Below are 15106 nucleotides of genomic sequence, written 5' to 3' on the forward strand. Positions count from 1 at the left end.
AATGTTGATCATTCCATAAATGTAGGAGACTGATTCTCATGGAATAATCTTGTAACAATATGTATAAATCATATCTAACAATGTTTTGACAGGAAGTTCTAAGGATTGGTGATCACCATTGGAGTTTGTGAATAAAGGGCACTAAATTCATGGATATGGAGCAGCAACAAGAGTTCTAGCCATTAGAGGTCATTTTTTAATGATTAGAAGTGCTTTGGTATGTTGGAGACTAGGTGAAACAACCTTAAATTGAGTCTAAAGGTGCTTGGAACAAAGAGAATTAGAGAACCCTACCTTTGAGGGTTTGTAGGAGACTGATTTAGGGCTTTTGGGGTTACAAAAGTTTTGGGACTAATTCATTTTGGATTTGGAACATTTACAACATAAGGAGAGACTTTCCAGAGTTTGTGGTCTTAGGAATACAAGAAACTTGTAGTTGCTTTGTTAAATTGCCCTCTTTTCATTCATTTTTGAGCCATAATATGGTAACAATAGGATATGGTCCAAAGGAACACATGGAACCCTTCTGATATGTTGTAGTGTGATTAATGGGTATCTAAATACACCATTTTTTTGGGGATTATTTTGGAAATTTTGAGAGGAAAGTTCACTTTTTGTCATTGCAGGGCTACCAAGAAATCAATTAAGCCTCTAGGACAATTTAAGGGATATGGGTGTTGGATGTTACTTGAGAACCAAAAATTGGTTGAAACCTTTTGAATCCACCTTGATTTGGCCTAAGACACCCATCCTAATCATTGGGGAGGTGTTGGAGTTGTTTCTATACTTTTTGCTATATAGAGGGTTTGGGGAACCTTGTACTTCCCTTATAGGCTTAAGTGGGATTAACTTGGTTTTGACTCCCACCACCCTTACCTCTGCATCAGTATGGATCCTTTATATTCAACCATTTTTTATAAGTTGGGGAATGCACTTCATGCCTGACATGCAAGCGATGCATATACATATGCAATTTTATCACCTTGGAAAATTGTATTTGATCCTACTAGCTAGGAATAGATGATTGTTTATTTTAAAATTGAACCTAATCTAATGAAAATTCTACAAGAATTTTTAATCAACCCAACTAATCAGCAACTAGACCTATTTAACTAGGTTATGGCTTGTTTCTTTCTAAAAATATTTGCCATAATATGTTTTTGTAAAATTTCTTGTGAACTCTACCCATTTTGTGTGTAGGATTTTGAGGTAAGTCACATAGCATAATTTGAGTGAGTTTTATTGATTTATTATTTGAATTTTGGAATATCTATGCAGTTGGATCAATTTTTCTATTGTGCTAAGATGTAATAAGCACCTTAAAAACCATCTTTATGTATACATGCATACATACATATATACATACGTACATATAGACACACATATGTGTGTGTATGTATGTATATATACACATACAAATACATAAAGAGAAGCTTCTCTATATACATACATACATAGACACAGACATGTGTGTGTATGTATGTATATATGCACATACACATACATAAAGAGAAGCTTCTCTATTCACTTGTTGAGGGAAATATAAAGAGATACATGTTTAGAAGGAAAAAAAAGAACATTTACATAGGTACATCTTATACCCTTGAAGAAAATCACAGAGTAAGGGCACGAAGATCAATAGGGCATGGTACAAAAATAAAATTGCAAAGCAAGGGCACAAAAATCAAAAGAGGACATCATGACAAAAAAATCACAAAGCAAGGGCATGGAGATCACAAGGGCATGACAACAAAATTCAAAGATCATAAGGGCACGACAACAAAATACAATTATCACAAGGGAATGACAATGAAATCCTAGATCTCCACTAATCTCCTCCAACATTTAGAGCTCTCCACCCTCTTTCAAGTGCAACTCTCCACAATCAATCAAAACAAATGGGGAATGATTAATTTCATGTTTTCTTTTTTCTTTTTTAACAATCCATAATCCACAATCCACAAGATCTCTCTCTATACATACATACATACATACATATATACATACATACATATACACACATATATATACATACATACATATATATACATACATACATACACACATACATACATGAAAATAACAATGCACTTTCTAAGATTTTACAATTGTTCAACAAAATTAATGTTTTCTAAGAAAATGCACTTGAAGAATTGTTAGTTCAGAAGCAAGAACATGGTGTTGAAATAGTATAGAAAGTACTTGCCATGAGAGGTTTACAAGTGAGGGTGTTGACCAATCTTGAAAACTTGAATGTTGAAATGAAAGCTATCAATGATCAAACACCTATGCCAGAGTTACAACACAATGTGAAGTTGATTTTAGATATAGTAGAGGGAGATATTCAAAAGTTTGATAATCAAAATTTAAGGCATGAGAGAGATTCTATGACAATATACCAGAAGGAGAAGGAGTGACTTTAGAAAGAGACTGCACACCAGAAACAACAGCTAGAGAACAGAGAGGATATTATGAGAGCCATTGGATAGAATCTAGGAAAGTGTTGTGGTATGTAATATGACATTGGAATCACTTGCAAGTGTCTTTGACAATTTACAGTCCAAATATCTGGATAACTACAAGTTGTGCAATTTTTCATGTATTGTATTTGTATTTGCTTATACAAGTGTTTCAAGTATTGGCACAATCTCCGTACGATGATCCCAAGTATCCATTTCTTATAAGAGTGTTTCAAGGTTGGGAACCACTTCAACATCCTTTGCATGGTTCAGAGGTAATGTTATTGTGTTATAGGCTTCTGCAAGGGAATGAGCCTCATGATTATGGCATTTACACAGAAGTAGAACTTACTTCTTCAACTCCTTACACTCAACTCTTCATTGAAGTTATTCTTGCAGCAATGAGAATAGCTACTACAAATTCCTTGGAGTCAAGGGACCCTGAACCTATTATGTATTTTCTGGAGACATGGGATAAGTTACTATCGGCTTCAATACTTCATACCATTCTAGATCATATAGTGATGCCCAAATTAATAACAACAATAGATACTTGGGATCCTTGGAGGGAGAGTTTGCCAATACATGCATGGTTACATCCTTGGCTGCCATTGTTGGGCCAGTGTATGGAGCCTTTATATCCAACCATTCGTTATAAATTGTGGAATGTGTTTCATGCCTGGCATGCAAGTGATGCATCTACATATGCAATTTTATCACCATGGAAAACTGTATTTGATCCTACTAGCTAGGAACAACTAATTGTTCATTTTACTGTGCCTAATCTAATGACAATTCTACAAGAATTTGTAATCAACCTAACTAATCAACAGCTAGACCCAGTTAACTGGGTTATGGCTTGTTTCTTTCTAAAAATATCTGCTATGATATATTTTTTTGTAAAATTTCTTGCGAACTCTACCCACTTCCTAGTCTGCATTATTTTTATGTAGGATCTTGAGGTAAGTCACTTAGCATGGGTTGAGTGAGTTTTATTGTTTTATTATTTGGATTCTGGAATATGTATGTAGCTGGATCAATTTTTCTATTGTGCTAAGATGTAATAAGCACCTTAAAAAAGATCTCTCTGTATATATACAGATATTCATGTTTAGAAGGAAATATAAAGAGATAGATGTTCAGAAGGAAAAGAAAAGAACATTTACATAGCCCTTTGAAGAAAATCGCAGAGCAAGGGGATGAAGATTACAAGGGCATGCCACAACAACAAAATCACAGAGCAAGGGCATGATAACAAAATGCAAAGATCATAAGGGCACATAAATGAAATGCACCAATCACAAGGGCATGGCAACATCCAAAGCTCTCCACTCTCTTTTGCATGCAACTCTCACAATCAAAACAAATGGGGAATGTTTAATACTCATGCGGGCATCACAATTACATTGCCAACATCAGTATTGTGATGGTGTTGGGGAAAATTGCAAAAAAGAAGAAGAAAATCACCACAAATTACACTGCTATTGTAAATTATTGTCATAATTTGAACCCAAATGTTCTAGTGTCAATACTTTATTTGATGAAGTAAATGGTTAGTGTTCATATTGATAAAATGAATTTGGGGCCAAACAAATGTGCAAATCATAATTCCACTTTAGAGAATGCTGAAAAAGTTCTTACTTTGATCTGAAATATTCCCAAGACATTTAAACTTATGAAACTAGATCGTAATGATAAAATTGGGAATATTGAAGAAACCATTGATATAATTTATGGTAATTTAAGGGTAGTTGTGATGGTCGCCAAAAAAATAATGAAAATAGTATTGGCAGTCTCATACAATTGAACAATCAAGATTAGTCTCTTAAAGGTGTATCCAAAAGTAACTCTAGTTCTCTATGGTTGAGTGTAAAATGAAAAGAGAAGAATGAGTTAGTGCACTAAACATGACATGGGAACTAGACCTATTCTTGGTCCTAGAAGGAATTACAGCCATGAAAAATGTAATAATGATCAAGTTGGTATTATTCATGATGTTTAGAAAAGAAATGAAGGTGAAATACACAAGATTATGGTATCTACCAAAATGTTTAAAATAATTTAATCATCTCTTCACTCTTAGACCCTTTTCTATTTTATTTTATCATGTTGTTCACTAGTTGTTGGCATCCTTGTGGTTTTATTTTGTGGGTGAAAATCTTTTCTTGTAAATAATTGTAGGATCCCCTAAAAATCTAGTTTCCTCTTGCAAAAGAAAAATCCCACAATAGGTTTATCATCACCTCATTTTATAAGTTGGATATGTTAGAAATATGGACATTCTTCTTTACAAAAATAAAGACACATAAGAAAAATCAAATTAAAAAAAAGGAAGAGGAGATAACTTATGAAATGACATTGAAACTTTGAGAGAATATCATTCCAATCTAAAATTAGTGACAAGTAAATGTCACCTGATTATTGAAAGAATTATTTTACTCTGTCACACTTCTTATATGATGTGTATTATAATTGTGAGGAGAAAATGATGAAAATATACATTTTTTTGTAGTGGTCATTCACTCTTTAGACATGATATTATAGACTATAATAATCATATAATTATGAGGGAAATTCTCCATTTTGTAATCTATCATATAATTTTATAAAGGAAATAGATATGAGTGGGTTGTTTTCTCAATTGAACTACTTGACATTCACATATTTATATTGAGTTTTTATTTGTAATAACTTAATAAAAACCCAAATTCCTTAATGAAGTCAATTTGTATATTAGAGTCAACAACTAGATTTAGGTTTACAAGGTAAATTGATAGTAAATAACTTTTTGTGGGGTCAAAATGTCTTTCAAAGTTCTCATGTGATGGATTTTATATTATGTGTATGCAATGATTTATATACGTTTAACATGTTTTTTAATGAATGTTTCAAAATTAAGTTAATTAAGTAATAAAAAGGCATGTTTCAAACATGAAAGATTATAGGAAATGGAATAATGAGGTTTGCTAGGGGTAGGATTTTTAGTTGTCGCATGGTCTTTGGTGCTAGTTTCGTGTAGGTTTTTAATGGTAAGTGTTGAGAACATGTGTCTCAACCTTGCAATCTTTTTCTAGAAAATTCTAGAATTTGTTTGTGGAAGTTCTCCACTTGTTTATATCTTGGAAAAGAGTCTATAAAATACCAAAAGGTGGCCTGTCCATGGTAGAATATAGGAGGGCCATTTTTAGAGCATAGTTAGCTTTTTTTTATGACTATTATGGGGGTCTAAACTAAGAGACAAAATTATGAACGGGATTACTATTTTAACCTAGTTGTTTTTCCATATTGGAAATGTAAATGTCAAAAATGGGTAACATGTGGCATGGTAGTTTTTCCCATGGTTTTGTAAAACCACAAGTGGTTTCTAGGTTGTAAAACGTTTGTGTAATGGAGTTCAATTTGCAAGACTAGTGCTAGAAGGAGTCTTTTTGAGTTCAAGTTGTGGTGATGCACTCCTATAAGAACTTGCATTACAAGTGTATTGTAATCATCTTGGTTTGGTAATACATTGTGCGAGTTTTGGAGGGTGGGGTTTTCTCTTAGAAGAGTTTCCCCACGATAATTGCTGTTATGTGTTCATTGTTATTTTGATTATGTTATTATGCATTTCTTGAGATCTCTGCAATAGATAGTTGAATTTGCATAATCATCCTCTCAAAGATTAGCATAGGAATTGATTCCGTGCATGTTTTCTTTCTTACAAGAGGTATTAGTGCATGGCCAATTTTGGTTCTATTTTTTGGACCGTACAAGGTTTTTTGAGCTAATCAAGGTTTGAGTGAGAGCTTGTGTAGAGTATTTCATTTCTATGTTGCAGGATTGAAAAGATGGCAAGCATGTTGGGGAGAATTGATGTTGAAAAGTTTTTTGGCACAAAATTTGAGATGTGGAAGCTGAAGATGGAAGATCTATTGACTGATCAGGATCTATGGAATGTGATTGATGTGAAAAAGCTAAGGCCCACAGATCCAACTTTAGCCACACAATATGATGTGACAGACAGAAAAGCTCAAGGTCTCATCAAAAAGTTTCTTGTAGATTTGATTCTGATTAATGTCCATGAAGAACCTACTATGAAGAAGCTTTGGAAAAAGCTAAGTGAGATTTATCAAGCAAAATCACTTGTGAACGAGATTATCTTGAGGAAGAAGTTGTATTCCTTGAGAATGGAAGAAGGTGGATAGATTTCTGAGCATCTGGAAAGCTTTAATATGTTGGTGACTTAGTTGACCTCAGTAGGGGTGTCAATGGATGAAGAAGAAAGGTGTCAAATCTTGTTATGTTCATTGCCAAACTCATGGGATAGTCTTGTGATGGCTATAGGGAGCACTTCAGTTGTCTTGAAGATGGAGGATGTTGTTGGTTCTCTACTTTCTGAGGAGATGAGAAGGAAGGTCTCTCTAAATGCCAAAGAAGCTTTGAGTGTTCGAGGAAGACCAAAAGAAAGAGGCAAGAACGAAAAGTAGCATGGCTATTCTAAGTCCAAAAAAAAGGGGAGATCAAAATCTCTTGGTAAGTCCAAAGGAATCTGTTGGAATTATGGCAAGCCTAGACACTTTTGAAAGGACTGCAAAGAGGAGAAGAAAAAGAAGAAGAAGAAACAAGATTCTGATTCTGAGTCCAAGAAGGAAGGTGGAGATGCTTTCATTGTAGCCTTGGCCACTCATGCAAGTGAAAATGCATGGTTAATAGACTCAAGTGCATCTTTCCACATGACTCCTAATAGAAATTGGTTTAGTGAGCATGAAAATTTTGATGGTGGTAAGGTGTATTTGAGTGATAACTTAGTACTTAATATTGTTGATCGTGGAAGTATTCATGTGAAATTTTTTGATGGTAGAATTAGAAGATTTGATGGTGTCTTGCATATCCCTAGACTAGCAAGGAATTCATTATCTGTTAGTAAGCTAATAGATGCAGGTGTGCATGTATAGTTTTATGAAGCAAGTTTAAAAATGGTGAGAGGTGTTATGGTAATAGCAAGAGGAAGCAGATTGGGTACATTGTACAAGCTTGATGCATGCATGGTTGAGTGCAATAGTACTTCTGATAAGATTGTGAAAAAGACTACTCAGGTGGAGAAGGAGAAGATTTCTCTTTCAACAGATGGTCATGGTTTTTGGGTACCCAAGGGTGCTTTGTCTACCGAATCAAATTTGCCTGCAGAGAAGACCATGTTATGGCACTAGAGACTTGATCACATAGGTGAGAAGGGTCTATGAACCTTGAAAAATAAGAACCTTGTTGATGTTTAAATGACTACAATCTTGAATTTGATTTTTGTGAGCATTGTATCTATGGTAAAAAAAACTACATTTAGTTTTACTCAAGTTCTCATAAGTCCTCATGTATTTTGGATCTAATCCATTATGATGTATTTGGTCCAGTTGATGTTCCTTCTATTGGTAGATCAGTTTATTATATTTCTTTCATTGATGATTTCAGTAGAAGAACATGGGTTTATTTCCTTAGGAGTAAAGCTGAAGTTTTCAGTCGTTTCAAAGAATTTAAAGCAATGGTTGAATTGTAGATTGGAAAGAAAATAAAATGTTTGAGAGCTGATAATGGTGGTGAATTTTGCTCCAATGATTTTGACACATTTTGTAAAGATTGTGGTATTGAAAGAGAGAAGACAACTCCATATTCTCCACAACAGAATGGAGTTGCAAAAAGAATGAATAGGACCCTGATGGAGTAGGCTAGGAGTATGCTGAGTGGTGCTAGACTAGAACAAAATTTTTGGGTTGAAGTTGTAGCCACTGCCTACTACCTGATAAATAGGTCTCCTACATTAGCTCTTGTAGATAAGACACCAATGGAAGCATGGTCGGGCTACAAGCATTCACTTAGACATCTGAGAGTGTTTGGTTGTGAGGCATATGCTCATGTGCAAAAGGAGAAGCAGACAAAATTGGACAACAAAGTTGTCAAATGTATCTTCATTAGATATAGTTATGGTGTGAAAGGCTACAAGCTTTGGGATCCTATTGCACAAAAGGAATTTTACTCCAAAAGTGTTATTTTTAGAGAAACTAAGCCTTCTTCTATTATAGTATAGCTAGAACAGATAGAAGAAAAGAAAGATGTGATTCAACTTCCTACTACACCTAAGAAAGTTGAATCAAGGCCCTTAGAAAGATGAGATGTTGAAGAGAGCTCTACAAGTTCTGAATAATCAGAGGAAGAGGGAGAACCTATTCATGAACCTGAACCTTCTAAACCTAAACTAGATCTTGTTTGAAGATCTACTAGACATAGGAAACCACCTGAAAGGTATGGGTATTCTCCTGATGATTGGAGATGCATATTTGCATTGAATGCTAATATTGATGAACCAAGATCTATACAAGAGGCTCTTGGTATGAATGATTCAGAGTCCTGGAAAATAGCCATGGTAGCTCTTAAGAGGAATCAAACATAGGACTTTGTACCATTGCCTGAAGGATGGAAGCCCGTTGGTTGTAAATGGGTGTTCAAAAGGAAGATGGGTTCAAATGGAAGCATTGAGAAGTATAAAGAATGTTTGGTTGCAAAAGGTTACTCTTAGGTTGAGGGAGTAGATTATGGTGAAATTTTTTCTCTAGTAGCCAAAATGATATCCATTAGATTTTTGCTTTCTATTACAACAACTTATGATCTAGAGATCAAGCAAATGGATGTGAAAACTTCTTTTCTTCATGGAGATTTGGAGGAAGAAATGTACATGTCATAGCCAGAGCACTATGTGGTGAAAGGTAAAAGTCATTTGGTCTATAAATTGAAGAAATCCTTGTATGGTTTAAAATAGAGTCCTAGGATGTGGTACCAGAAGTTTGATACATATGAGTTGAGTTTGGGATTTGTGTGATTTAATTCTAATCATTGTATATATTTCAAATTTGATGGTGATGGTTTCCTGGTTATTTCCTTATATGTCGATGACATGTTTATTGGCAAAGGAAAAGTTCTGATTGTAGAGTTAAAATCTTAACTCTCAATAAAGTTTGAAATGAAAGATCTTGGTGCAGCTAGGCACATTCTGGGAATGGGGATTATAAGAGATAGATAGAATAGAAAGCTTTGGCTAGGCCAGAGTAAGTATGTTGGTACTATTTTGAAAAGGTTTAATATGCAAGATTCAACACCATTGAGTGTTCCTATTACTACGGGAACAAAGCTTTCTAGCTCACAGTGTCCCATATCCCCATTGGAGATGGAAGAGATGACTCGAGTATACCATATCATAATGCTATTGGAAGTTTGATGTATGCTATGGTATGTACAAGACTAGACATTGCCGAAGTAGTGGGAGTACTTTCCCGTTATATGTCTGATCCAAGAAGAGCACATTGGGATGCAGTAAAAAGAGTTTTCAGATACTTGTAAGGTACCTCAGAGTACTCGATATGTTTTCATGGAATAGGAAACAATCATTCCTTAGATATTCAAGGCTATGTAGATTCAGACTGGGCTAATGATGTTGATAGAAGAAGATCCACCAGTGTATATTTGTTTACATTATTTGGTGGTGCATCAGTTGGATGAGCAAGCGACAGGTTGTGGTCACTTTTTCCACTATTGAGGCAGAATTTATGGTAGCTACTCATGCTTGCAAGGAAGCCATCTAGCTAAAGAGATTGTGTTCGGATCTAGAGTTTAAATAGGGTGTAGTGATAATTTATAGTAACAACTAGAGTACAATCTTCCTAGCGAAGAACTTGACTTTTCATGCTAGGACTAAGCACATTGATGTACAATATCATTTTGTGAGAGATATGGTCGAGGACGATAAGGTGAAGCTGAAAAAGGTAGAGACTTTGGTGAATGTTGCTGATGCATTAACTAAGCCCATGAGCACAAAGAAATTCATATGGTGTTCAAAGTCTATGGGCCTCTCGACCCCTAGCAATTAAGTTCGTGATATTTTGGATCCCCTAACTCTTGAAAGGTGTCCGACAAGTGGGAGAATGTTGAGAACATGTGTCTCAACCTTTCAATCTTTTTTTGGAAAATTCCAAAATTTGTTTGTGGAAGTTTTCCACTTGTTTATATCCTGGAAAAGAGTGTATAAAATACCAAAAGGTGCCCTATCCATAGTAGAATATAGGAGGGCAATTTTTAGAGCATAGTTAGCTTGTTTTATGACTTTTATGGGGGTCTAAACTAAGAGACAAAATTATGGACGGGATTACTATTTTAACCTAGTTGTTTTTCCATATTGGAAATGTAAATGTCAAAAATGGGTAACATGTGGCATGGTAGTTTTGCCCATGCTTTTGTGAAACCACAAGTGGTTTCCAGGTTGTAAAATCACTATAAAAGGAGGGCTTGGGGAGGTGTTTGTGTAATGGCATTCAGTTTGCAAGACTGGTGCTAGAAGGAGTCTCTCCGAGTTCGAGTTGTGGTGATGTGCTCTTGTAAGAACTTGCATTGCAAGTGTATTGTCATCATCTTAGTTTGATAATACATTGTGCGGGTTTTGGAGGGTGAGGTTTTTCTCCTGGAAGGGTTTCCCCATGGTAATCACTATGTTATGTGTTCATTATTATTTTGATTATGTTATTATGCATTTCTTGAGATCTCTACAATAGTTAGTTGAATTTGCATAATCGTCCTCTCAAAGATTAGCGTAGGAAGCGATTCTATGCATCTTTGCTTCCTTATAGTAAGCTAGTGTCGTCTATGGAATTTTGCATCACATTTAATCTCAAAACAAATTGTTTCCTTATAATTCATTAATATGTTGTTTATTTCCTTTCCTTTTTAGATTTTTACTCATAGGAAGGGCCTTCACATTGCATAGACAAATTGTAGGGTGACAATTATATGTAGATAGATAAAGTAATTTCATTGACTGGGCTGGAGGGTGCATGTAAGGTGAATGGTCCTCAATTCAACGTGTTAGACAAGTTGACAAATGCTTCTATATTGGTTAATACTTTCCTTAGTTGGTAAGTTCCTTGCCTTTAAATCTTCTAGATATTCCAAATGGTATACTAAAATTGATGTCTTTCACCCTACCCAAGTCCTTTTACACTCGTTAGAGGTTCCAAAATAGACATGCATGTATGCCCATTTGCCTTAGTCATCATCCTTTTCTACCCTAGGTAGTGAACTTGTACGTTTTCCAATTTACCTTTGATTTTAATTTCATCATAAATTTTACAATCTTGGCATTATTTTTTACGAAGTCACCACTTATTTTGATGTTGTACCCTATTTTTGATTCAAGGGCACTCTTATAGCGTGTTCAAGTTACCTTTTGACATGTTTTTTTATTAATTTTCTTGTGACATAACACCAAGAATCACATTATCTCAATGAAGGGAAATATATAGAACCTAAAAATGGTAAATGACATTGACTCTTTTTTAAATGTATCATTTATTTACATTGTCAACCATATTTTATCATTTGTATTATTTGATTGACTAGTCATCTTTTCATCTATATTTATCATCTAAAGATGATTTTGTCTAGATCTTTAGTTTGTCCTTGGGGGAATGATTATTTAATTCATTATCCTATTTCCTACTGTGCAACCCTTTCGTTAAAATAAAATGCATTTCTCTATTCTTTTGTCATTTGATGTCAAAAATATATATGATATATTTTAATATCATTTTTTCCATTTTGGAGGAATTAGGATATGTGTTTTTATTATTAGTGGCCTTTTGTATCCACGTGTCATTTAATCTTCTTTTACTTGCCTTTTATATGTAGTCTTGTCAACCTATTGTCTTTGATGCCAATTCTTTATGTTGAATTGAAACTCTATGAGTTATCTTATTTTTTTTTCTATATTTGTGCACTTGTCATATAAAGGAAACATCACATTAGAAAAAAAAGAAAAAAATTAATGAGACACTATCAAGGAAATGCTCTTATTTTGATTGGATATACATTGATATTTATTCATTTTGTTTCCATAGTATTACTAATTAGATTAAGAGTTTGATTTACATAATTATCTAGATTTTAATGATTGACTTATTATTTTTTGAATCTAACCCCCTGATTTTCTTGATCTGTTTTACTTTGCCAAGCTAAATATTGACTTACATAAGAAAGAAAAAAATAAAATATTTACACACACAACGAGATGACTGCATAATCATTAACAATATTTATATCTATTAGAATATTTCAGTTTAAAAGTATTTATCTTTTAAACTTAACATGTATAATAACATAGTCTAATCCCATTTTACTTTAATATTAAGAATAAATTACCTTAAAGATGGTTCTTTATAATTGAAAGGAAGAAGAGAAGAGAAAATTGTCATTAATTGTTTAGCAGTGAGAATATGAGTGGAATAGGCATATGTAAATTCTTGAAATTTCGAATTCTCCGTTTGGGTGCACCAAATTAAAATTGCGAATAGGAATACATATTCCAATTTTGGCCCAAAAACGAGCATTTGTAGTTCCACCGAAATAGGTGGAATTGGAATACGTATTCCTATTCCAGTTTTATTTATTTTAGAAAACATAAACTTTTAGGTCCATGAATTCTCCATCAAATTCTGAACCAAACAAAAAGAGGAATATGTATCTCAATTTTTTATTCCAGAATAACTATTCCAATGCTCCTATTTCTATTCCTGCAGCCAAACACACCTAAATGGAAATCACAATCATATTGAAGAAAATCTGACAATGAAAAATCATATACCCAAACTTTACATGTTTCCCAGTCTTAACTAAAATATAGCATATAGACAGCCAAGTATCAATATGCTATAATAATAATAATATATTCTCTTCAATCAATTCCCAATCCTTTTCTTGCGTCAGAGCAGCAGATTGGATTTATACAAATGTATGCTCTTTTTGTCGCCATTATTTTAAAGAAAGGAACTTTATATTTGAGCCAACCTTGATTAAATATAGGATGCAATGATAAGTCTCGATATAATTTATTCTCTTCAATCAATTCCAAAGCCACATCTTCTGAGCCAGCGCACTACCTAAAGGCCAGTTCTTTGTTTTTTCCATGCTTGTAGGATTATCTATGATGTGCGGCTAAGGTGAACTGACTTTTCATGTCATTCAAATTCTCCTTATCTTTAGAAGCGATGGATGTCGACATGGTAGCTGGTATATATATGTGCAGTCAGAATCCACTTCCTATAATAAAGCGATTGAGAGTCATGTTTTTTACGAGGAAAATTGATCATTGTAATTCCAGTTTTTTATGGCGTTAGTGGATGCTTGCATATAATGTGGGCCGGATAGCATTTGCCCCCTATAACGTTTCCCGATGTGAAGAAAAAAGTCAGCTTAAAATCATTACAAATGAAAAATATACTGTAAGGTATCAAAACATTATTAGATATATGTAAAAATGTGACTACTTTGCAAGGAAATCTGTCAACTCTTTTGTCCATGGCCCTGTACAGTCATGACAACCGTTCTTTAATTCATTGGTCATGACACATATATGCGGATTTCAAAAGCCCTAGTCACGTCAAACACATCCAATTTCTTTCATACGGCAGCATCTTCTCAAGTAGCGCACTAGGCCTACGTGTGGTCTATTCTTTTTCCAAGCTCGTTGGATTATCTCCGTAGTGCGCATCTAAGGAGAAAATTACAGTTGAGAAATGGCGATATTCGTGTAAAACTTCTTCCGAGCGTTGTGGACGTTTACATTTAATTTGGGACCACTAAAATGTAAGACACGATCTAACCTTTAAGATTGTTCAATAATTATAACTAGCAATCGCACCTAAGGGTTCAATAAGTACGTCGAATTATAATTAGGGTGCAATAGGTACACTGAAGAAATATTGAAAGACATTTAGGCAAAAAAATGTGTTCTTTCTTTCATATAATGGTATTAGTAATAAGATCAATTAAGGACCTATTTAGTCAATGATATTTTCCCAACCCTTATCCTTATCACGACATAAAGCCAAATCATATCCTGTCCCTAACCATAATAAAATCTCTAATTGTAATCCGACAAATAATCAGATTAATAAATCTAACCTTATTAGTAATCTGTAAATTGTATTCACAACCCTAATTCCAACTTTAACTCTACCTCAACCCTAATCTTGATTGAAAAATTAAATCCCAATCAGAAAGAAAATAATAAACCAAATTCTAAACCCAATTCAACCTTAACCATCACTAAACTTAGAATATACTCCTAATTCATAACCCAACATAGTAGTTTTAAAAATAATTTTATATTGTATAAAATAATATAAAAATGATATTGTAAAATTGTCCTTAATATCTAGATAAATTCAAACTTTAAACTTCTATTTAAAATTATTAAATTATTTGTAATAAAACAATCAAAATTTAAATAAATGTAATATCCAAATATATTGTTATATGTAAAATAATTACCAAACAATATTAGAATGAAAATAAATGCATCTAAATTTTTTCCAAATTATCTTTTATATCTATATAAATTTAAAATTTAAAATTCTAATTAAAAACATCAAATTATTTGTCATAAAAATCAAAATTTATATAAATGTAATATCAAAAAATGAACAATAATACGATTTGTTGAAATGTCTATAGTTTTGTATTAAACATAACATTTGTTTTTAAATTTGATTTTATGATTATTATATTAAAAAATATCTTTTCAACGAAAAAGTAATCGATCTTTTCTTATTACGTCATAGCTTAACATATCGGGG

The sequence above is a fragment of the Cupressus sempervirens genome, chromosome 8 (assembly GCF_028749045.1).
Source record: "Cupressus sempervirens isolate cs-2001-9-10 chromosome 8, ASM2874904v1, whole genome shotgun sequence".
In the NCBI taxonomy this organism is placed as follows: domain Eukaryota; kingdom Viridiplantae; phylum Streptophyta; class Pinopsida; order Cupressales; family Cupressaceae; genus Cupressus; species Cupressus sempervirens.